This window comes from Echinops telfairi, unplaced genomic scaffold, assembly GCF_000313985.2.
Source record: "Echinops telfairi isolate 266 unplaced genomic scaffold, ASM31398v2 ScPeMD7_7469;HRSCAF=8507_0, whole genome shotgun sequence".
NCBI classification, from domain to species: Eukaryota; Metazoa; Chordata; class Mammalia; order Afrosoricida; family Tenrecidae; genus Echinops; species Echinops telfairi.
Genome location: NW_022111372.1, coordinates 22,524,644 through 22,543,880, shown reverse-complemented (window position 1 = coordinate 22,543,880; position 19,237 = coordinate 22,524,644). Strand labels below are relative to the sequence as shown.

At 47.6% G+C, this 19,237-nt stretch overlaps 1 protein-coding gene across 2 annotated transcripts in view; it reads left to right on the top strand.

Moving 5' to 3' along the window:
* The window catches only part of TIAM1 (TIAM Rac1 associated GEF 1), a 472,990-nt gene that overhangs the window by 200,044 nt on the left and 253,709 nt on the right, over positions 1-19,237 (top strand). The window contains exon 1 of one of the 2 annotated variants that reach the window (XM_045284951.1): positions 1,257-1,273. The exons of the other annotated variant lie outside the window; for it this stretch is intronic. The gene's annotated coding sequence lies outside the window, so the exon portion shown is untranslated. Of the gene's footprint in view, positions 1-1,256; positions 1,274-19,237 lie in introns of those variants that run through there. 2 annotated transcript variants of the gene reach the window in all.

Genomic DNA, 19,237 nt, shown 5'->3' with positions numbered 1-19,237 from the left:
GTCCATGCAGCCTGCTGACCCTGGGAGCTCTCAGTGCCTTGCCATGTTCCTGCCGACCTTGAGTCCCACGGGACTATGTACCCACCAGCCTGGGATTTTCCTGCTTCCTAATCTGCCGGCAGCTGTGTGAGTCTGCAGGCCTTCAGCTAGCATCTGCCCATGGACTTGAGTTGGCCTGAGCTGGGCCTCGTTTTTGATATAAAATTATTTATCATCAGAGAATTACTTCTTATACATATATGAATATCACTGGCTTTGCTTCTCCAGAAAATGGTTTCATTTCAGGAGCTGGAACAGGTGTTAGATATTGAGACAGCTATGAGACAGGGAACTGCCCACAAGGAGCTGATAGCTCAGTGGATGAGCCGGGCACATAAGCAGATACCGGAAGAGAGCAGTGTGTTGCAAGGGCAGAAGAGGAGTACAGGGAAGAAAAAGGGGTGTGTGTGTGTGTGTGTGTGTGTGTGTGTGTGGAGGGGGTAGTTATTGAGGAACCCTCTTCTCTTGTTAGTGTTCTCTTGCATACAGGGTAACGATATTGGGGGGTGGGGTATCCTCAAACTACTGTCTGCTGGCCAAATCCTGCCCCCTCCCCCCCTCCCCCCCAGCTTCTTAATGCCTGTAAACTTGAACGAACATTTTAAAATAGCTTGGGGACTGCCAGGGGGATCAAAGAAATAGAAAAATTAGTGACATGAGAACTTTGTGAAATGCAAATATGAAGGTTATGAATAAAGTTTTATTGCAACAGAGTCATTCATTTATGTACTATTTGTGACTGGTGGCAAAGTTGAGTAATCATAAGAAACTATATTGCCATCAAACGTAAAACATCAGCCATCTGGTCCTTTATAGAAATGGTTTGCTTGCCCCCGGACTGTACCCTGACCCAACAAATGTGGAATGCTGAGCCTGGCCTGTGCCGCCTTCCTCCGTCAGTCCGCACCCACTGCGCTGTGCCTACCACCATGCCCTCTCAGACTGCCCGTCCATCTGTCTGTCCATGGTTACTGGCCTCCCTTGTGGCAGTTGCTGTTGAGATGGCCCTGGTGCTTGGTGCCCCACATGGGTTGCAGTAGGGCTCGCTATGGTTTTTAGTGGCTGCACTTTTGGAATCACATTGCCAGTCAGTCCTTTCTTCTAACCTCTAGGTGGGCTTGTTTCTCTACCCTGTTGATTAGCAGTCAACAGCCTTGTGCAACACGCAGAGCTCCCCCAGCAACTGCTGGAATTGCTGATAGTGGAGAACGCAGAACTCTTACCAACAGTGCCTGTAAGTGAGCTCCACTTTACTCTCTATGCATGCCTGTTGTCCTAGTACTTTCCCAATCCCACACTTATCTGGCACCTTCTGTACTCCCTTTTGCAAAGCCCACCGGGAGATCATTCATCCACCCCCTCTGCAGAGGCTGAAGAACAAGCCTGAGTATTCAGCAGAGGTTCTGAGTGGCTTCTCATTTGGTCTCAATTTTAGTTTGAGAAATGTAAGAGAGCTTCCTTCAAGCAATTGTATTTTCAAATAGCTCTTGGCTTAACTAATTTACTCTACCTGGCATACTTATTTTATTTTGTGGTCCATAGAAATGTAAAACGACACTGTGCTGAGCTCCTTAATCCTTCCCTGGAACTGGAGAGAATTGGGAGGCTCACCATAGAACGTGAATGCACTCTAACTTTTCTGTAAAAATCTATTCTGAACTTAGCATACTTTATTACCAAGATAATAACAACACAGGTCACCAAGCTGTATTGCATTAGGCAAATCTGCCATAAAAGGTCTCTTTAAAATAATCTCTTAGCTAGAAAGCAAAAGATGCTACTACGAATAGAGTGCTAAACTGTTGTTGACCTGAGTCGCGATCCGTTTAAAAGCTTCCTATGTTGTGAGTTGGAATTGACTCAGTGGCAGTGAGGTGTTTTGTTTTTAATGCCTGCAAAAGCTGGACAGGGGAAAGGACAGAAAAAGAATGGATGCATTTCAATGATGGTGTTGGCAAAGAATATTAATTCTACTATGGAGTGCCATAAGAATAGGCTAATCAATCTTAGAATAAATATACCCACCCCTCACTTATCAGCTTGGTAGATTTGACAGAACAGGTCATTATGTAAAAATCAGTTGTATGCAAAATTGCCACCACAGGGTTCCACAGGCTCCCGGGTCCTCTGGGACTGCTTCCTCCCCTGCAGCTGCCGGCTCGCCCACCGGGCTCAGGCTGGCAGGTTGGTTTGCCCATTAATACCACAGACACAGCTGACTTTGGGTCAGAGTTTATAGCTAAGAGGGGTCCCACCCCACTCCAATCACTTTGGTTCCATGGAAACACTCATCCACCCGGGACACCCCCCAACTGTATGTACAAAGAGTGGGCCTGCAGGGAAGTGGCCGCCACCTGCTCTGGCTGCTGCCTCCTAGCAGTCCTGAAGCCCAAAGCCACAGCTCTGTCTGGATGGCGGGCTGGTCACACACCAGTTCCAAGCTGGCAGGGATTCGAGGAGACTGCTGGAGCCCGGGTGCAGATTGATGGCCCAACACCCTGGCCTCTGGCTTTTCTTTTCTTTTCTTTTCTTTTCTCTCTTGCAGTCACACAGGAATTCGGAGAGGGGTGGGCTTGGGGCTCACTTAGAATACTTGAGTCCTTACCTGGACGTCAAAGCTTTTTAAGTAGGTTTTTTATTATTATCATAAGTGCAAAAGATCAGATAGTAAGATAGGTGAGAAGTGAGAAGTGGGTGTCCAACCAGAATGTAGCTTCACTCCAAGAGACACTGTGTTGACTTTGCCCACGCCACCAGGACGGTCCCTGTAAGTGGGCCCTCGTGCGTGATAAGGGAGGGGGCTGCGAATGTGAGGGAATGCCTGCCTCCAAGAGATGGCTTGCCACGGTGGCAACCACCATGGGGCAGACAGGACAACTCCGGAGAAGGGCCCGGGGCCAGGACACATTCAGTTCTGCTCTGGGGAACACCGTGAGCTGGGGCCAACTAACAATAGCCGTCTGGTGACCACCCGGCACCCAACTGCCGCGGCCGTGACCATGCTACAGGGCGGTCTGCACGCACAAGTGTCCTCGGACCTCTCCTCGTGGACTTCCTCTCACACCTGAACTGCTCAGAACCCCCACAGGAAGAGGCTTGCTTTCTGTGGCTCCAGCGCATGTCGTGTGGTTCACAGGCACTTCCGCTGCCGCCCTCAAGCATGGGGTTTCCTCAAAGCCAAAGAGCTTTCTTTTGGGAGATCTCTAAGATTGCACTCTGGAAACGGCAAAAAAAAACACAACCCAAAACACAACCAAACAACCAACCCTCCAACTGCTGCTTTATTTTCGGTCCTTAAGCTTTAAGGAAGTAGTGATATTTATACAGAACTTGATAGCTGTAGCCTAAAATTAAAGAGACCATCTTATTTGGAATGGTATTCATGTTCAGTGGGAAATAGCTTTCAGTGCGATTTTCCTAACTCTTAAATGGTGCCGCAGGCCGCCCCTCCAGAAAAGGGCATCACTCTGCACGCACACTTTCCTGGCCTCGGTTCCCACCGCTGCTCTGCTTCCTAGAGAGACGAACGGTCTCGGCCTGGGTGGGATTGTGGCTTTGTTTTCCTTCACTCGTTGATCACCCCTGAGCATTGTGGCTTCGTGTTGCTTGGTTTTGAAACTTAGGAGAATAGGATCATTCTTCACGTGGCATTCCTTCCTGGGCTGTCTCCGACCCGGTCATACACGCCCTCTCACTTTGGGTGCGATGTCGTGGTCCGCAGTGTAGCTTAGGTTTGTCCTCTTGCTTCATGACACAGTCCCGTTGAATGAAGCGCATGGAACGTACTCAGACCATGGCTGACGCACCATGGGCTCCACTCGGTGTCTATTAGCGGTTAACTTTGTAGGGCATAATCCTGAGCGTACATGCATGCTTTGTCTTGGGAGATAGCCTGAGGGGTGGAACTCCTCAGTCATCATTTTTAGTAGAGAACGTGCTTGACCCAATTTCAGCCCGGTGGTGTAATGGTTACAGTCGGGCTGTTAACCTCGTCGAAAACCGCCGGCTGCCCCACCGGAGAAAGGCAGCACTTTCTATTCCCGGACGAGGTGCCGTCTCAGAAGTGTACAGGGGCAGGCAGCCCACCTGGCCCTATTGGGTCGCTAGGAGTGCCCGTTGCTTCATGTTCTCAGGGAAACTTTGGCATCATCATCATTTTAATTCCAGCTATTATAAATAATAAATGGAACCTCTAGTTTTGATAGATATTTTCCTGATTAACTTCACAGTATGAACTCATTTTAAGCGCTTGTATCGATCTGTTACCAGAAAAAAATTTTCTTTATCATATATATATATATATATATATAGTAGGGCCCTCTGTGTCTCAGGCACTTTCCCACGTCCTTGGGATCCTCCCGTGAACAAGGAGCCCAAGATCCTTACTTTGTGAGTGACCATCACACGGTGAACTCGTGTGATCATGCAGTACGGTTCCAAGGGGCAAAGAGACTAAGTTAGAGTGCCCATTTCGAGAAGGTGGCATTTGTACAAAAACTGAGAAAAATGTAAAGAACATGAGCTCCTTGCATGCTTGGAATATTCCAGAAAGGCGAATGTGTCTAGAAATTTTGGTGAGTAGCAAAGAGGCTCTGTGTGGCTGGCGTGACATGCATGAGGGGAGAAGGTGCAGAAGACAGCCGGGGTGATGCCCGGGTTAGAAGGACACAGGCCTTACAGAGTCCTGTGAGCAGTTCCAATCTGACTCCTGGAGTTAGCAAGGAGTGATCTGATCCACCCTGCAGAAGGATCTGGCTCCTGGGGGATGAAAGAGGGGACCACTGTAGAAACAGGGAGACGTGTTGGAGGCTTTCACGGTGAGAGCATTTAACTGTAGAGAGAGAATGATGGCGTAGCGGAGATGATGAGAAGAGATTCAGGTTTGCGTGTGTTTTAAAACTAGACTCATCGGAATCTCCGACTGATTTGACGGGTTGTGTGTAGGGAAGGATAGCAAACACGGCTTGAAAGGTTTTGGCCTGAAGAACTGGGAGGAGCTGGGAAAATTGCCTGGTAGACATTCAGATGCAAGCGTCCGAGGACACAGTTGGGTAGCTGAGCGAGGCATCTGGGAGGGAGCGGCTGGGCTCCATGGGAATGAGGCGTTATTAGCATGTGGATGGCACTCAGTGTCCTGAAACTGGATGGAATCGCCGAGGCCTGCAGGTTGGTTTTTCTGGAAACAGACAGATGTCTTGTGTGTGGAATGTGTTTATTAGAGGCCCTGTATCTGTGAAAGGCAACAGATGGGCAGAGGGAGAAGTCAAACTGAAATGCTGACTAACCTGGTGGGGAAAGTTCTGGAGCAAATATTGCCTATCAGACTTGTCCCCAGTAGGCTGTCATACTTGTTGTCTTTCCCTGCCACACTCAGTCCCTGGACGTGGGCCTCTGGGAAGTGTCTCTGCAGCTGGAGCAGACCCTGCATGCACTCACAGTTGGCCACTACTGACAGCCGTCCTCCACAGCCTGGCAGGAAATCCTCCCTTAGAAGGGGGCTTGGGCAGTGCCTCTGCCTTTCTCTCACGCCGATGGGCTGAGTGTAGATGGAAACAAGAAGAGGACCAGGGACCAACTCTGGGGCTTTCCAACATTAAGAGATCAGGGCGGACAGGAAGATCCCGTCAGTCAATGCTTGAAGAAGAAGGAAAGCTAGGAGAGTCATGGTGTCTGGGACCCAAGTGAAGGGAGTTGACCACAGTAGAGCGAGTACTCAATGATGTCAAATGCCACTAACACTCTGGGAACAACTGTGATGAGGAATGAGAACAAGGCACTGAGTTACTGATGTAGAGGTCGTTAGTGACCCTGGGAAGGACTTATCAATCAACCAAAAGCTCACGGAAGCAGGTCTAAGAGGGAATGGGAAAAGAAAAATGGCGCCCTACCAGTAGAGATGGCTCTCGGTATTTTTTTGATTTTGTTTTTCTTGCAAGGGAGAAGAGGAAAAGAATTATATATGTAATTTTTTCTCATGTTCACAGGAAAGGTCTGTCACAGCTGGTCAGTATATTGATGTGGCGGAGAAGAGAAGGGGAAGTGGCGGGAACATTGTCCTTGGGTCAGAGAGGAGGTACGATATAGTTACAAGGAGAGGAATGGCTTCAGTTAGGAGCACGGGCAGTTAATCTGTGGTAACAGGTAGAAAGGCAGAGCACATGGGTGCAGGTGGAATGCTTGCCTGTGAAAATATAATCTTGCAAACCTTGAGAGTCCTTCTGGCTGTTTCAGTTTTCTCAAGCGAAGAGGACAAAAGGTCATCCACCGATTAAAATAGCTGGGAGAGAAGTTACTGACGATTTGGGGGATTCAGATCTGAACTTCACGATGAGGTGCATGGGTGGGTCAATGGCCGGATAGAATTCTGATCTGATTAGCTGGCGTTTCAGAGTATACTGAAGTTATGACAGTTAGCTGCTTTTCAGTTGGCCTCAACCCATGGCAGCCCGTACACAACAAACAACATGCTGCTGAGTCCTGCCCCATCCTGCACAGGCAGTGGCAGACCACACTGCTCTGACCCAAAGGGTATTCACTGTATATGGAAGTAGATCACCAGGCCTTTCTTCCTAGCCTCCTCTTATAGTCTGGAAGCTTTGCTGAAACCTGCTCAGTGTCATACGAGCAAGGTAGCCTCCACTGACAGACTTACTTTAGCTGCACATGAAGTGCATTGGCTGGGAAATGAATGTGGGTCTTCCACATGGAAGGCAAGAATCCTACTTTGGAACACCACTGTGCCCTCCACCCCCCCACCCCCACCCCCCACCCCCTAATTACTTGATGTTCATGGTAATGAATTTGAAGTGAGACCAATTGGCTTGCTTCCTTGGCTTTCCCCCCGGCTTTCTAGTCACAGTTAATGTCTGGGTGTAGCAGCTGTGAACTAGGCAGATAGTAGGGTTTGTTGGTGCTTTTGCCAAACAAGCTTGACCAAGAAAGAAAGGGGTGATGCCAATAGGGAGAGAATGGAATGATAGACCTCAGACCCAAGAAGATGATGAGGTGTCAGGGATGAGGACCAACAGAAGGTCTCAGGTTGGCTATGAGAAGAGTCACCTGGAACGATAGGAGCCCTGGTGGTGTAGTGGTTATGCATTGGGCTGAGATCTGCAGGGTCAGCAGTTTGAGACTACCAGCCGCTCCCAAGGAGAACAACAGGGCTTTCTATTCCTGTAAAGAATTACATTCTCAGAAACTCACAGGGGCAGTTCCAGCCAGTCCTACAGGGTCGCATCAACTTGATGGCAGTGGTCTGGAAAGGCAGGCAGTAGTGAGATGATGGTAGGGTTTATGACACTGCCTTATGAAGGGGCTTGGGGTAATCTTTCCCCCTTTGGTAAACAGCCTTATGCGTTTTAGTGACACAGTATGGAGTGGTTTGAAATTCTTAGTGCAAGCCAAAAACCTCTTAAGTATTTGTGTCTTACTGAAATAAATGTTCACCACTCCCCTGGTTCCCTCTTATTCTCTTTGCTGCTGTTTGAGGTTCAGAAGGAAGCGACAGAGAGCTTTGTTTCTGTGGTTACAGGAGAAGTTTCAGGTCTGGATGGTTTTGATCATGCTTCTGGTCTTGGGTTATCAGTGGGAGTCAATTAACAAATACTGTTGTGGTCGATCATACGCACCGGAGCCCAGGTGATGGAGCAGGTTGCTCATTGGGCTGCTACCCAAAATGTTGGCACAGCTGAGTGTCCCCAGGAGGAAGTCGTGGTCATCTGTGTCTCAAAGATCAGCCTCTGAAAACCATGGCACCCAGTTCTACGCTGATGCACACCAAGTCAGCATGAGTCAGGATTGACTAGACTAGGTGACAACTAGTTTAACTGGTCTCCCATGCGCTGAACACCTGGTACAGTGGGGGTGCAAGGCCCTGTTCCACTGCTCTTGCAGAGCTTATATTCTGGGGCATGGGGTGGGGGTGGGGGGCACTAACTAAGAAAACAGCCAAACATGGAAATATTTGCTATCTATGTAAAGGAGAAAAAAATAAAGCAAGGACGTGGGCTACAGGGAAAAGCCTAGGGAAGGAGAAAGAGAAGGAGGTGGTGGGGTCCTTACTGAGAAGGTGACATTGAACCAAGACCTGAAGTTTAAAGCAATACAAATATTCAGGGCAAGTCCCCACAGGAGCAAATAAAGTACGTTGGCAGCATGTCCATATGAAAACAAAAACCCGTCCATGTTATGCCAAAGGCCAAGCATATTGGTTTTGGTTATTGAAAAGGAATGAGTCAATAGGATCTGTGTATGTGCCAGTATGTGTCTACCAGCCTGTGGACATGGGCAGTTCATTAACAGTTACCATGGCTTTTTTGTTAGGGTGTCTGGTGGGTGTTCCTGTAGGAGGTGGCTGACCTCAGACCCAGCCGACCTGACTAATTTTTGCCAATGGAAAGTTCTGTGTGGAGGGTTACAGCTGCTCTTTCATAGACGGAGCTCATCTGTGGCCAGAAAAAGAACAAAGGCGCCCAGAGTGCAGGGTTTTGGGAGGGGCGAGGAGAAATCTGAATCATACTCCTGAGCCCAAAGCAAGGTGTGTGAATCTAGAATAGCCGAGAAAAGTAAAAGCCAGAGTTGGCTTACTGTGGTCAGAGCTCACATCGAGGAGACTCGGCTTGGCAGGCTGGCAGCGTTGTGATATGAGGTTGAGAAATGCCTTTTCTCAGAAGCCAGACAGCTGAGAGTGTGGGGAGGGCTGGGTTTGGGTCTTCCAGGTGATCTGGAGTTGTGATTGTCAATCTGCTTGCCTGAGCCCACCCCACGCCAGTAGGCATGTGTAACTCAGGGCACCTGTGCCACGAACAGTGTGTCATCCCATGAGTCACTGCCATGTTTTACTGGGATGTCTGGGGGAGGGCATGCTGGCTGAGCGCCGAGGAAAATCCTGCTCATTATGTATTTCTGTGGATTGCGAGCTAACAGCAGTAGTGCTTGGTGAAGGCACTTGCGATGGTTCGTGTTGTGCGTCAACTTGGATTGGCTGTGACTCAGTGGTTTGGGAGGCATTGGAGTGATTGGGTTTTTTTTTTACAATGTAATATAATTATCTTCCTTTTTGTGATCTGATAAGAGCAACCTATCAACTGAAAAGCGGATCCTTTGAAAGCCAGTCATTTTCCTTGAGCGTGTGCTGTGCTTCCAATATACGTCGATGTCCTGGTAAAGCTTTCTCTCCCAATCCTGCAACTAACTTGTCCTCTGGCATCTGCTTCTTGGGACATGAGCCAGCAGCCTTCCATCTCACCTACCGATAGTGGGATTCACTAACTCCTGCAGCAGGTGAGTCAACACCTGCCTCTCACCTCCTGGTTTGTGTTTGTCAGCCCTTGCAGCCATGTGCGTCCCTGGCCTGAGGCCTGGCCCGTGAATTTGGGCCTTGCTTGCCTCCACAGCTGCAGGAGCCATTCCTTTGAAATAAATATATCGCCATGTATTTACACACACACACACACACACACCACTGTGTTTGCTCCTCTAGAGAACCCAATCTAAGACAATACTGTAAAGAGAGCAATTTAATGATCACTTGTTTTTGTTCAGATCTTAAGCTTGCCTCTTACAAGAGACCCTGGTTCTGTGAAGGGACACCAGTGAATACACGTATGAATTTCTAATATAGGAATTATGCACCTTCATTGCCCAATTTGATTTACTCATGCCAGAAGATTTGTTCCGTCATCTTTCTCAGACCTAGCGATGATTAGCTTCCAGGAGCTTCATGACAAACCCTAAAATATGTTGCTTGTCTCCTACATTTGAGCTTGAGAGGCAGGTAAGATAATCAATGAGTAAGCTTGACTTTTGGGAATTAGGTTCAGCCCTGTGATTTCTGTGAGCCCAGAATCTATGAATAATGGGATTAAAGTTGATGAAAATAATAATGAAAACAAATAGAATGTTGTGGATGATCACGATAAAGCTGTAACCCCCAAATCAGCAACATGGTAAAGGAGAGCAACTCCGGCCTGCGAGGGCCTCAATTAGAAATGCAGCCCTGCCTCTGACTTGTTGAATGGCTTTGGGTTGTTCACTTGTATCTGTCATTGCTTCGGTTTCTTGATCTGTAAATTGGGGGCTGTAACACCTTAGGAGTCCCTGAGTGATAGGGCTGGCTAAGCAGCAGCCAAAAGGCTGGTCCTTTGTGTCCACCCAGAGGCGCCTCTAATGCAGGGCCCGGTGATTTACTTCTATTCTGCCACCTTCAGTTGCCGTGAGTCAGAGGTAGCTTGTTGAAGACAGTTGGGTTGGTTTTGACTTTTGTCTGTTGACTTGGGAGGAGGAAGTCCAAAAATGCTCTCGCAGCTCCTGAACCCATTGGTTTGCACAGTCTGTGCACTCAGTTAATGCCTTGTCTCATTGTTGTCAACAGTTTGACCTCTTAGCCCCATGATGATTAGCCTCACTTTGCAGATGAGGGACTGAGGCTTTGCCAAGATTAATAGACCTGTGATTAGAAAAGGACTACGTAGCAGACCCAGGTGTCTAAGCCAGACTGCCTGGCACTCCCGTACGCCTTGACCTTGCTGAAATAAACTCTACTCCCATCATACACCCTCACTAAGTGTGGTCTGTTAAAGTAGATGCCATTCGGTATTTTCAAAGGGTAGTTTGGGTTTGATTTGCACGCCCTGCTCTCAGACTGTGGGCTTATAGCCAAACCTGTCTGGTTCTTGGGCAGCTTTGAAATTGCGGTTGGGATGGGTTCATGGAAGCAGGTCCATGCAAAAGACTTTGCATCTAGCTGTGACACCTGGTGCACTGTGAACACCCCCTGACGTGACAAGGCATGCCTTGTTTTATCTTACAATTGTGAAAGATTTAATTAGATGGGTTAGACAGCCCCACTTCATCTCTTATAATCAGTGGAATGGCTCTATGGGAATCTGATAGAGATCGTGGTGATGTGACAGGGCGAAGAAGGACGTTTAAAGCCTTGGTCAGTGTGTGTATATTAATGTTGATCAATTTTGTTTTTAGCAGTGACCGTTTTAAAAAGCTACATGCGCTTGAGTAAGTAGGGAGAAAATGGTGATGTTTTGTAACACCCGTAGACATTTGACAGGAGTCAGATGCTGTGGGGTTGATTCTGACTCGTGGAACACCCGTATGTGTTAAAGAATTGTACACAGTTTTCATGCTTTTCTTTCTAAGCTCTTGTGAAGCGGGTGAAGGTGTACAGAACACATCATGTGTTTTACATTCAACAATCCGTACTTCTTTTGTTTCAGTGCATCCATTGCAAGCCCTTCAATGTACCACGGCTTACTCCATCCATCCCAGCGTCGGCTGTTTTCGTTCCTCCTGCTTTGTACCCTCTGGGCTTCATCTTTGGATAACTGCTGTCCTTCTGATCTTAAATCCTTTATTACGCTAACATGATGGTCCCCTCAGTTTCGGATCTGAAGGGTGACTAAGGGCCGTAGTTCAGGAGATCCCACCATTCTCCATCTGACCTGGTCTCTTTTATGATTTGGAATTCTGGTCCACATTCTTCTCCAACTCTGTGCAAGACCTTCTAATGTGATGCTTTGCAGAGTACTTGATAGTGGCAGGTGGGCGTCTCCTAGTTCTTCCGGTCTCGGGGCTATGGAGACTGATGTGTGCTAATCTCAGGTTGTTGTCTAAAGTTGTTGATTCTCTGACCAAAGAACTTCCCTTATCATTTCTTGTAAGGTTGGGCTTGTTTTAAAAAAATTAATTTCTGTTTATTTGGAAATATCCTAATTTCATCATCATATTTCAGAGACAGTTTTGTTGGATGTATGATTCTTGGTTGACAGTTTTTGCTGTCACGAGTTATGTTATCCCATTTCCTTCTTGACTACATGGTTTCTGCTGAGACACCATAGCTAAGTCTTATCGGTTCACCTGTATAGGTAACTTTTCATTTTCTCTGAGCTGCTTGCAGAATGCTCTCCTTGTCTGGTTTTGGGATGTTTGACCTGACGTGCTGTGGTGCCTTTGTTTTAGGGGCTGCTCTTTCATCATGTCCGAGATGTGTCTTCCAACGACTCTGAGCATTTTCTTTCCATCGGGTCTTCTCTCTTTTGAATGTTTCTCTAGCAGACTAGTATTAAAATACTTCTCTTCCAGTTTATTCATCTGGCCTCTCATGGCTTCAGTTCTACTTCATTGCTGTTTAGTTCATTACCTATTTCTGAAATTTTACTATTAATCTTTTGGATTTCTAGTTGTTATTTTTGTATGGTTTATAAACTTTCATTTAATTTGTCAATTCTTGTAGTGCTTTCCTGAATTATTCTAAAGATTTTTCCCCCCTTGCCTTGGTCTGCAGCTTTCTTGATCTATCCCACACTCAGTTGACAGAGCCTAAGTGCCATTCTTTTGAGTTCCTTATCAGGTAGTTCTGATGCCTTTTCTTCCCGAGGGGCTTCGGGCTTCCCGTATATTGATCACTGGTTTGAGCCACTCCGTCTTGTAGTGTTGCTGTATTTCATTGATGATTGTGCGACGAAGAAGACTGTATTCTTTCACTACCCAACTCCTGGTGGGCGTAACAGAGAATGTGAGTGTGTGACTCTCTGTTTGCTGTCAGCAGAGCATAGCTGAGGCCTGTGTTGGCTGATAATCAGGTCGTACAGGAGAGAGTTGTGGCCGTTGCCCAGTAGGTGTGACTGCAAGAGGTCTGCATATGCCTGGGTTATGTGGGCACAGTTGTTGATTTGTCTGTTGGACAAGGGGGTGGAGAATGATAAAACAAAACAAAAAACTAAAGGAACTCTAAAAGAAGTACTTCAAGCAAACAAGCCCAAAAGAAACATGCAGGAGGAGGCAGGCAAGGAAAAAAATCATTTAATAACTAAAAAGAAAAAGGAAAGGAAAACCAGAAAAGGTGGATGAAGAGAAAAGAACGGAATGAAAAATACAACAGCAAAATGGAAAAGGAAATAGTGAAAGAAACTAAGAGAAAAGAGAAAATGGGGAATGGCTAAAATGAAAAAGGATGAAAAAGGAAAGCAAAGAGAAAAAGATAAACAAGGAAAAGGAAACAAAAACTAAACAACAAATGGAGAGGAAAAGGTTCCAGGCCACCCTCTGCCTGCTCAGGAGGTCATGGGGTGGGCTGGCACACTGATCGTAGTTGGAGTTCCTCCCAGGCTCTATGTTGACTGTGGTCAGGGCACTTCATCCAGAAATAGTCTGTGCACAGCGATGATGCCTGAGGTAAGGTTGCTTGTTGCCAGAAGGAATTCTCTAGGCCCCAGAGGGCAGCTGGGGAATAGGGTAGCTGCTTGTGAGAATGAGTTCTTGTCTACACAGGTACGACCACATACGTGTTCTGCTGGTCTGGTGAGGGGGAGTTCTGATGTCTCCAGCTGTGGAGGTGATACACCTAGGGTCTGCTCCACAAGGGCATGGCTTGGCCCTCAGAGTGGGTGAGAATGGGGACTAGATGCACGTGGTCACCAGGAGGATGTGGGGAGCAAAGGCGGAGAATGCTACCTTCTCATTACGAGCTACTCTTGACTAGGCCACTGTCCAGATACAGTGCTGTTTGCAAGAGTTCAAGATTGCTGCAGTGTATCAGCCTAGTGGACAGTTAATTTCATCTCCTCTCTTACTGTTTTTATTTAGCTTCTTCTCTTAGTTGTTATTCAGTGTAATTCTCTCTCCAGCATTATCTAGGGTTCCAAGGTTATCATTTGCAGCTGTTTCATTTGGTCTCACCTGTCTTTGCCGTACAGGGTCTGGGTAGCATGTCTGTCTATCTCACCATCTAGTTGGAAGTTCGCTCTCTGTTATCCAGGGTGTTTTCAGTGGCTGGTATTTTGGAAGTGGGTCACCAGTTCTCTCTTGTGAACTTGAACTGGGTTCTTGTGAACTGGGTGAACTTGAACCTCCAGGATGGCAATCCATTTTGTTGAAAGTCTTCTTCTTTTTCACTGACCAAGCATGATGTCTTTCTCCAAAAACTGATCCCTCATGATAACATGCCCAAACTTAAACTTGGTCCCTCCCTGGTGGTATAAATGGTTTTGCTCTGGCTACTGACCAAACCAGCAGGATTCAAAAGCCACCTGCTGGCTCCAAGGGCTGAAAGACCTGGTGATTTGCTTCCAGAACGACGCCAGCAAAGACAATCCTGTGCAGCAGTGGCACACTGTAACATGTGGGGTTGTCACGCATGAGAAACAACTGGAGAGCATCAGGCTTGGATTTCTGGTGTGGTTCTCAGGGGTAGGACTTCCCTAACTGGGTGAGTGAGTCCATGCCTTTGACAAGGGAGCCTGAATGACCCTTTGGGCATGTCCAAATCTGCCTGATGTCTCCACCAGGCTTACCCCAGGGTCTTGCCAAGGCTGCCACTGTAATTTGTTTGGGAGGGTGCTGGCTGCTGCTGATTCAGATGGTCTGTCAGCCCGGTTTGACTGCGTCTTTCCACGCCAAGTCTCAGAGCCACTTGGTTGCCTACCTGGAGTGGAGTCAAGAGATTTCTCATGAACCCACTGATTATGGTTTGCCTATTAGTTTTCGATGGGCTCAGTATGGGTTATTTTTATTTGCATGTGTCCTTTGTACTGTGTTGGGCCTTGAAATTATATTTGCATGGATTGCACTTAGTGCTGATTTTATGGATTTTTTTTTTTTAAAGGAGATCATAATTGTGTGGTAGAACACAGCAGCCCTGGGTGCCTCAGTGGATCTGGGTGCCTGGCTAAACCACTACAAGAGTCTAAGCAAGTCCCTTAGTCCTTTTGCCCTCAGGTTAATGTGTGATTACTAACCCCCCTGCTTCATCTTTGCATGTTGAGGTTTTATTGGCATTTGGAAAAATGGCACCAGGTGTTCTCTGAGGTGATAAGGTCCAAAGACGGCAAAGCAAATGGATTCCCATGAGCATGTTCCCCCTGACTGTTACCGTCTAGTCATCCCCTAATTTTAATTGCAACACTCCGCACCTTTAGTTTTTCATACTGTGGTGGCTTGCGTGTTGCTGTGATGCTGGATGCTATGCTCTCAGCATGTCAAACGCCAGCGGTCACTCATGGCGAACACGTTTCAGTGGAGCTGCCAGACTAAGTCGGAAGAAGAGGCTGGATGATCTACTTCTGAGAATTAGCTCGTGGAAACCTAGGGACCACAAAAAAAAACATTATGAACTTCCCTTGTCTGATTCACTGCCTTCGGACACACCAATAGGAGGGGTCAGGGCCGCCTCGGTGAGACGGAGTGGCACAATGGCTGCGACAGTGAGCTTGAGCTTGAACTGCTCGTCATTGTGAGGATGATACAGAGCCAGGACCAGGCACAGTTGGTTTGCGTTGTCACCTGAGTGGGGAATCACCTCATTGGTAGCCTGCTATCTATCTGTCTGATTCTAATGGGCATACGCCTCTCATGACAGGAGAGCCCCGTAAAAGGTCAGGTGGCCCTCACTACAGGTGTGGGCCTTTTCACTTCACCATTGGGTCCAAGGGCTGTGTGGGGCATTCCGATCTAACTTCATCCGCTCCCACTCCCCCATATCTTTAATCTAGAAAAAGTGAAATAAGAGCTATCGGTTTGTCTAAATATAAAATTAAAACAATCCCCACCCATGACTATTGGAAACAAATATTACTGAGTAGGTTACCATGCAGTGCTCATGTGTTGCCCTTCTTGAGGGTGGGCTGCTCTCTGGCTCACAGCAGAGGCTCTTTGGGGAGGGCTTAAGTCTCCCAAGGCCCCTCCTTGGTCCTGTGGTCATGGAAGGGGGCCGTCTCTCGTGCCCAACACATGACTCCTGTCTTAACTGCACTTTAAGTACACGGCCCCAATAGCCGCATGAGGACATTAGAACCGCACACCTCCTGGGAGATACGAGCTTGCCTTAGGTCTTAATGGCACGTCCTCTTTGAGTGGTTAGTGCTTGCAGCCCAGGGGCAAGGTTGAGTGGGTGCCCAGTGAACCCACGCGCCTCAAGTCAGTCGTAGAGATTTGTGTTTGTGTCTCCCGTTTCACTAAAGGGGAAGACAAAGCGGCTTCCTCTGAGTTGTTCAGTTGCTTGTTGATGACCCTGGACTTGGGCCAGGTCTTCTTACTCCACGTTCTTTCTTCTCCTGTGACCAGATGAGACCTTTCTCATGAGAATGCTCCCCCTGCCCCTACTGTCCGGGGGCTTTGTGGTGCTGGTGGGTGCTATGTTGGGTTGATTTTACTCATAGTGACCACATAGGATAGAGTAAAACTTCCCAGAGGGTTTTCTTGGCTGGAAACAGATCACCAGTTTTTCTGCTGGGCTGCTGTTGGGTAGGTTTGAACCACCAACCTTTTGGTTTGCAGCCAAGGGTTTACCCTTTGTGCTACCAGAGTTCCTGCAAGGGGCTCCACTGAGCATTACAAGGCTATCTTGGCCACGCATTCTTGGGAGGGAAGGCAAGAACTTCCTGTCTTTCTTAAGTTATCTTAAGTTAGAGGGAAAACTTCTTATCTTTCTAAGTCATTCAGCTTTATTGTACTTTTATTGCCAATAATAATTTTTGTTTACTGCTGCCAGGCAAAGAGGTGTCTGCAGGATCGCACACCCGCGAAAACTCAGCTGCTCCACCCCCCACACATGTCCCTCTTGTGTAAGGCATCCACAGCCCTTGAAATCCGCAGCCTCACATGCGTGGGGGCGAGCATCTGGCCCCATATGGTCCGTCGCCAGCCCCTGGGAAGGGTTCACGGATGTTCCCTCTGCCTTCTTTGTTACCTTTATCCTCCGCTTGCGCGTCCTCCCCTTCCCTTCCTCCTTCGAGTGGAATCCAGCTACAAATCTGGCTTGAGCTGCAAGAATGTGGGTCACCCATGGGTTTTGAAACTCTTGCCTTTGGCTTGCCAGATCAAGAGTTGTTCTGCCAGCACCTCTCATTTGGGGCAGTGGAAGCAAGGGGAGTTTCAAAGTCATGGAGACATATATATCCCTGGGAGACAGAGCTAGGAGGCCAGAGAAGATAAAATCGAAAACCATCATTTGAGCGTGGAAGAAACTGAAGTCCCTGCAGTTTATGTAAGTAAATTTCCAGACAATGGGGACCAATGTATTCTGCAGGTGACCATCAGGGCATTCTCTGGGTAGCATGAGCAGTGAAGGGTTCAGTGCTATAACCACAGGTTGGCAGTTCAAGTCCAACCAGAGGCACCTGGTGATCTTTTTCGGGAACATTCTCTGCAGAAAACCCTGTGGGGCATGGCTCGACTGGATACAAATGGGCAACCCATGAGTTGGGCTCAGTAGGATGACAGCTTACAAAAACAACAGCAGAGTTTGCCCCATCTCTTTTTGATAGACAGATATCTGTAGGAAATGCTCTGCTTATTTGTTAGGTATTCAATTTTCAGATAGATAGCTGTCAGAAATCGCTCTAAATTGTGTTGGTGCAAGGTTTAATTTGATGCAGAAATGTATCCAATTGAATGCTGGCCTAACCTTCTTAAGACGCTACCTGAAAGAGTGAGCCTTGTTTTTCTCTTGGCGAGAAGGCAGGCCTGGTTTAGGGCTGAAGCATGGTCTCGGAGGAGGTGGCAGTATTTCCGAGCAGAACCTCAGACCGGCAAGCACGGCAGTAGGTGGTGTGGTACAAATTTAGACCTTACATCAGCTTCAAATATAAACAATTGATTTGGGCAATCAGTAGGTAGCCAACTGCAAAATATATTTAAGGTGGGGAGGACCTTCTGCATTTCCATAGCGACACCTTAGGGTTAGCAGGCCTCTGTATTTGCAGCAGCAATTATGTGAGGAAATCGGCTTTTTATTTGGATTCAGATAATTTGGCTGTGTTAATTAACACCCCTGTTGGGCTTCACCTAACTTGGCATGATGAACGCCCTCTCCCCAACCTTGCTGCTGGTAGATACCCTGTTGCTAGGTGATGCAGGTTGGTGTGAGCACTTGTACCTGGGACCTTTCCATCCCTCCCAGTGCCGCTGGAGAAGTGAAGGTGTGTTCCAAGTACTGCCATCAAATTTGCAGACTTGGTCAACGCAGCTGAAGGGAGCCCCCTTGCATGGGGGAAAGCCAAAACTCTTGTTACCATGGAGTCCATCCCGCACTCTGGGTATCAGAGTAGACGACGTGAGATGGCGTCTAACAACACCCATATCCGAAGCTTGGTCAGGGGTCCTTCTTGAGAGAGGCCCCGTTTTGTGGCAGGAGAAGCGACCGCATGAACTTAGATGACCTACTTCATATACAGGCATCACCAACCAATAGTAGAATAATCTAGAGCAAGTCGATCTCCAGGCCTTTCTTCTGAGGTGCTTCTGGATGACCGAAACTTCCAACCTATCAGCCGTGGAGTGCAGTACCCATCAGGCGCCGCTCCTGCAGGAAGCTACTCAGATTCCTGCAGACCCTTCAGTAGAAACCCAGAGATACTCGCTTAAGGAGGGCAGGCATGTCACTGAGGACACAACTTCAAAGGAATTTCAAAAGTCAGCTCTTGTAGATCTAATAAAAGCAAGATAAAAAATAGAGTTAAACTCTTTGGGGGGAACCAAGCTTATTTTAAACTCTCCATAGTTCTGTAGTCTCTGAGTATAAATTCAACTGACAAAGGCGGATGAGGGTGAATTTAACCCTTTGTAACCGTTCCTCCACATCCCCGATGCTGTTTCCTAATGTGTGTTTATCAGTTAGTTCCATGTTTATAGTCCTCTTATGCCGGTTTAACTAGCCTTTGCCTAAATAGCCATGACCAGTAAAAATGCCTTTTAAGAGTTTTATGATTTGCAGTTCTCAAAATCTTTTTTGCATAAATCTTTGGGTGTGAAGTAGTGTGTGATTATTTTTTAACTTGTAGCATTTATTATTGTCCCAGGTTGAGTCTCAGCTCGGGAAAGGGTTAAACACAAAAGTCAGCTGAGCCGTCTCTTCTGGGTGCGTTCCAGAAAACTCTACATTTGCGCGCACCTGCAGACCCCTTGGAGGGACTCTGGGCTCAAGCCCCAAAGACGGAGGGACTTTGTGTGTAGTTGCAGAGACTGAAAATCTACCCCTTCTTCCAGGGACATGGCTGGACTGGAAAGGGTCTGCTGGTAGGGCGGGGCTTGTTCTGGGCTGTCTTTGATATGGACAGTGAGGTGGGCTGGTGGGGGCAGGGCTATTGTCATCACTAATGCTATGATGTTAGCATACCCTGAATTCATAAGGTGAAGTGCTCAGGGAGTGTTCCAGTGCCTCCCGCTGAGCTGTGGTGCCCTGGCTGGG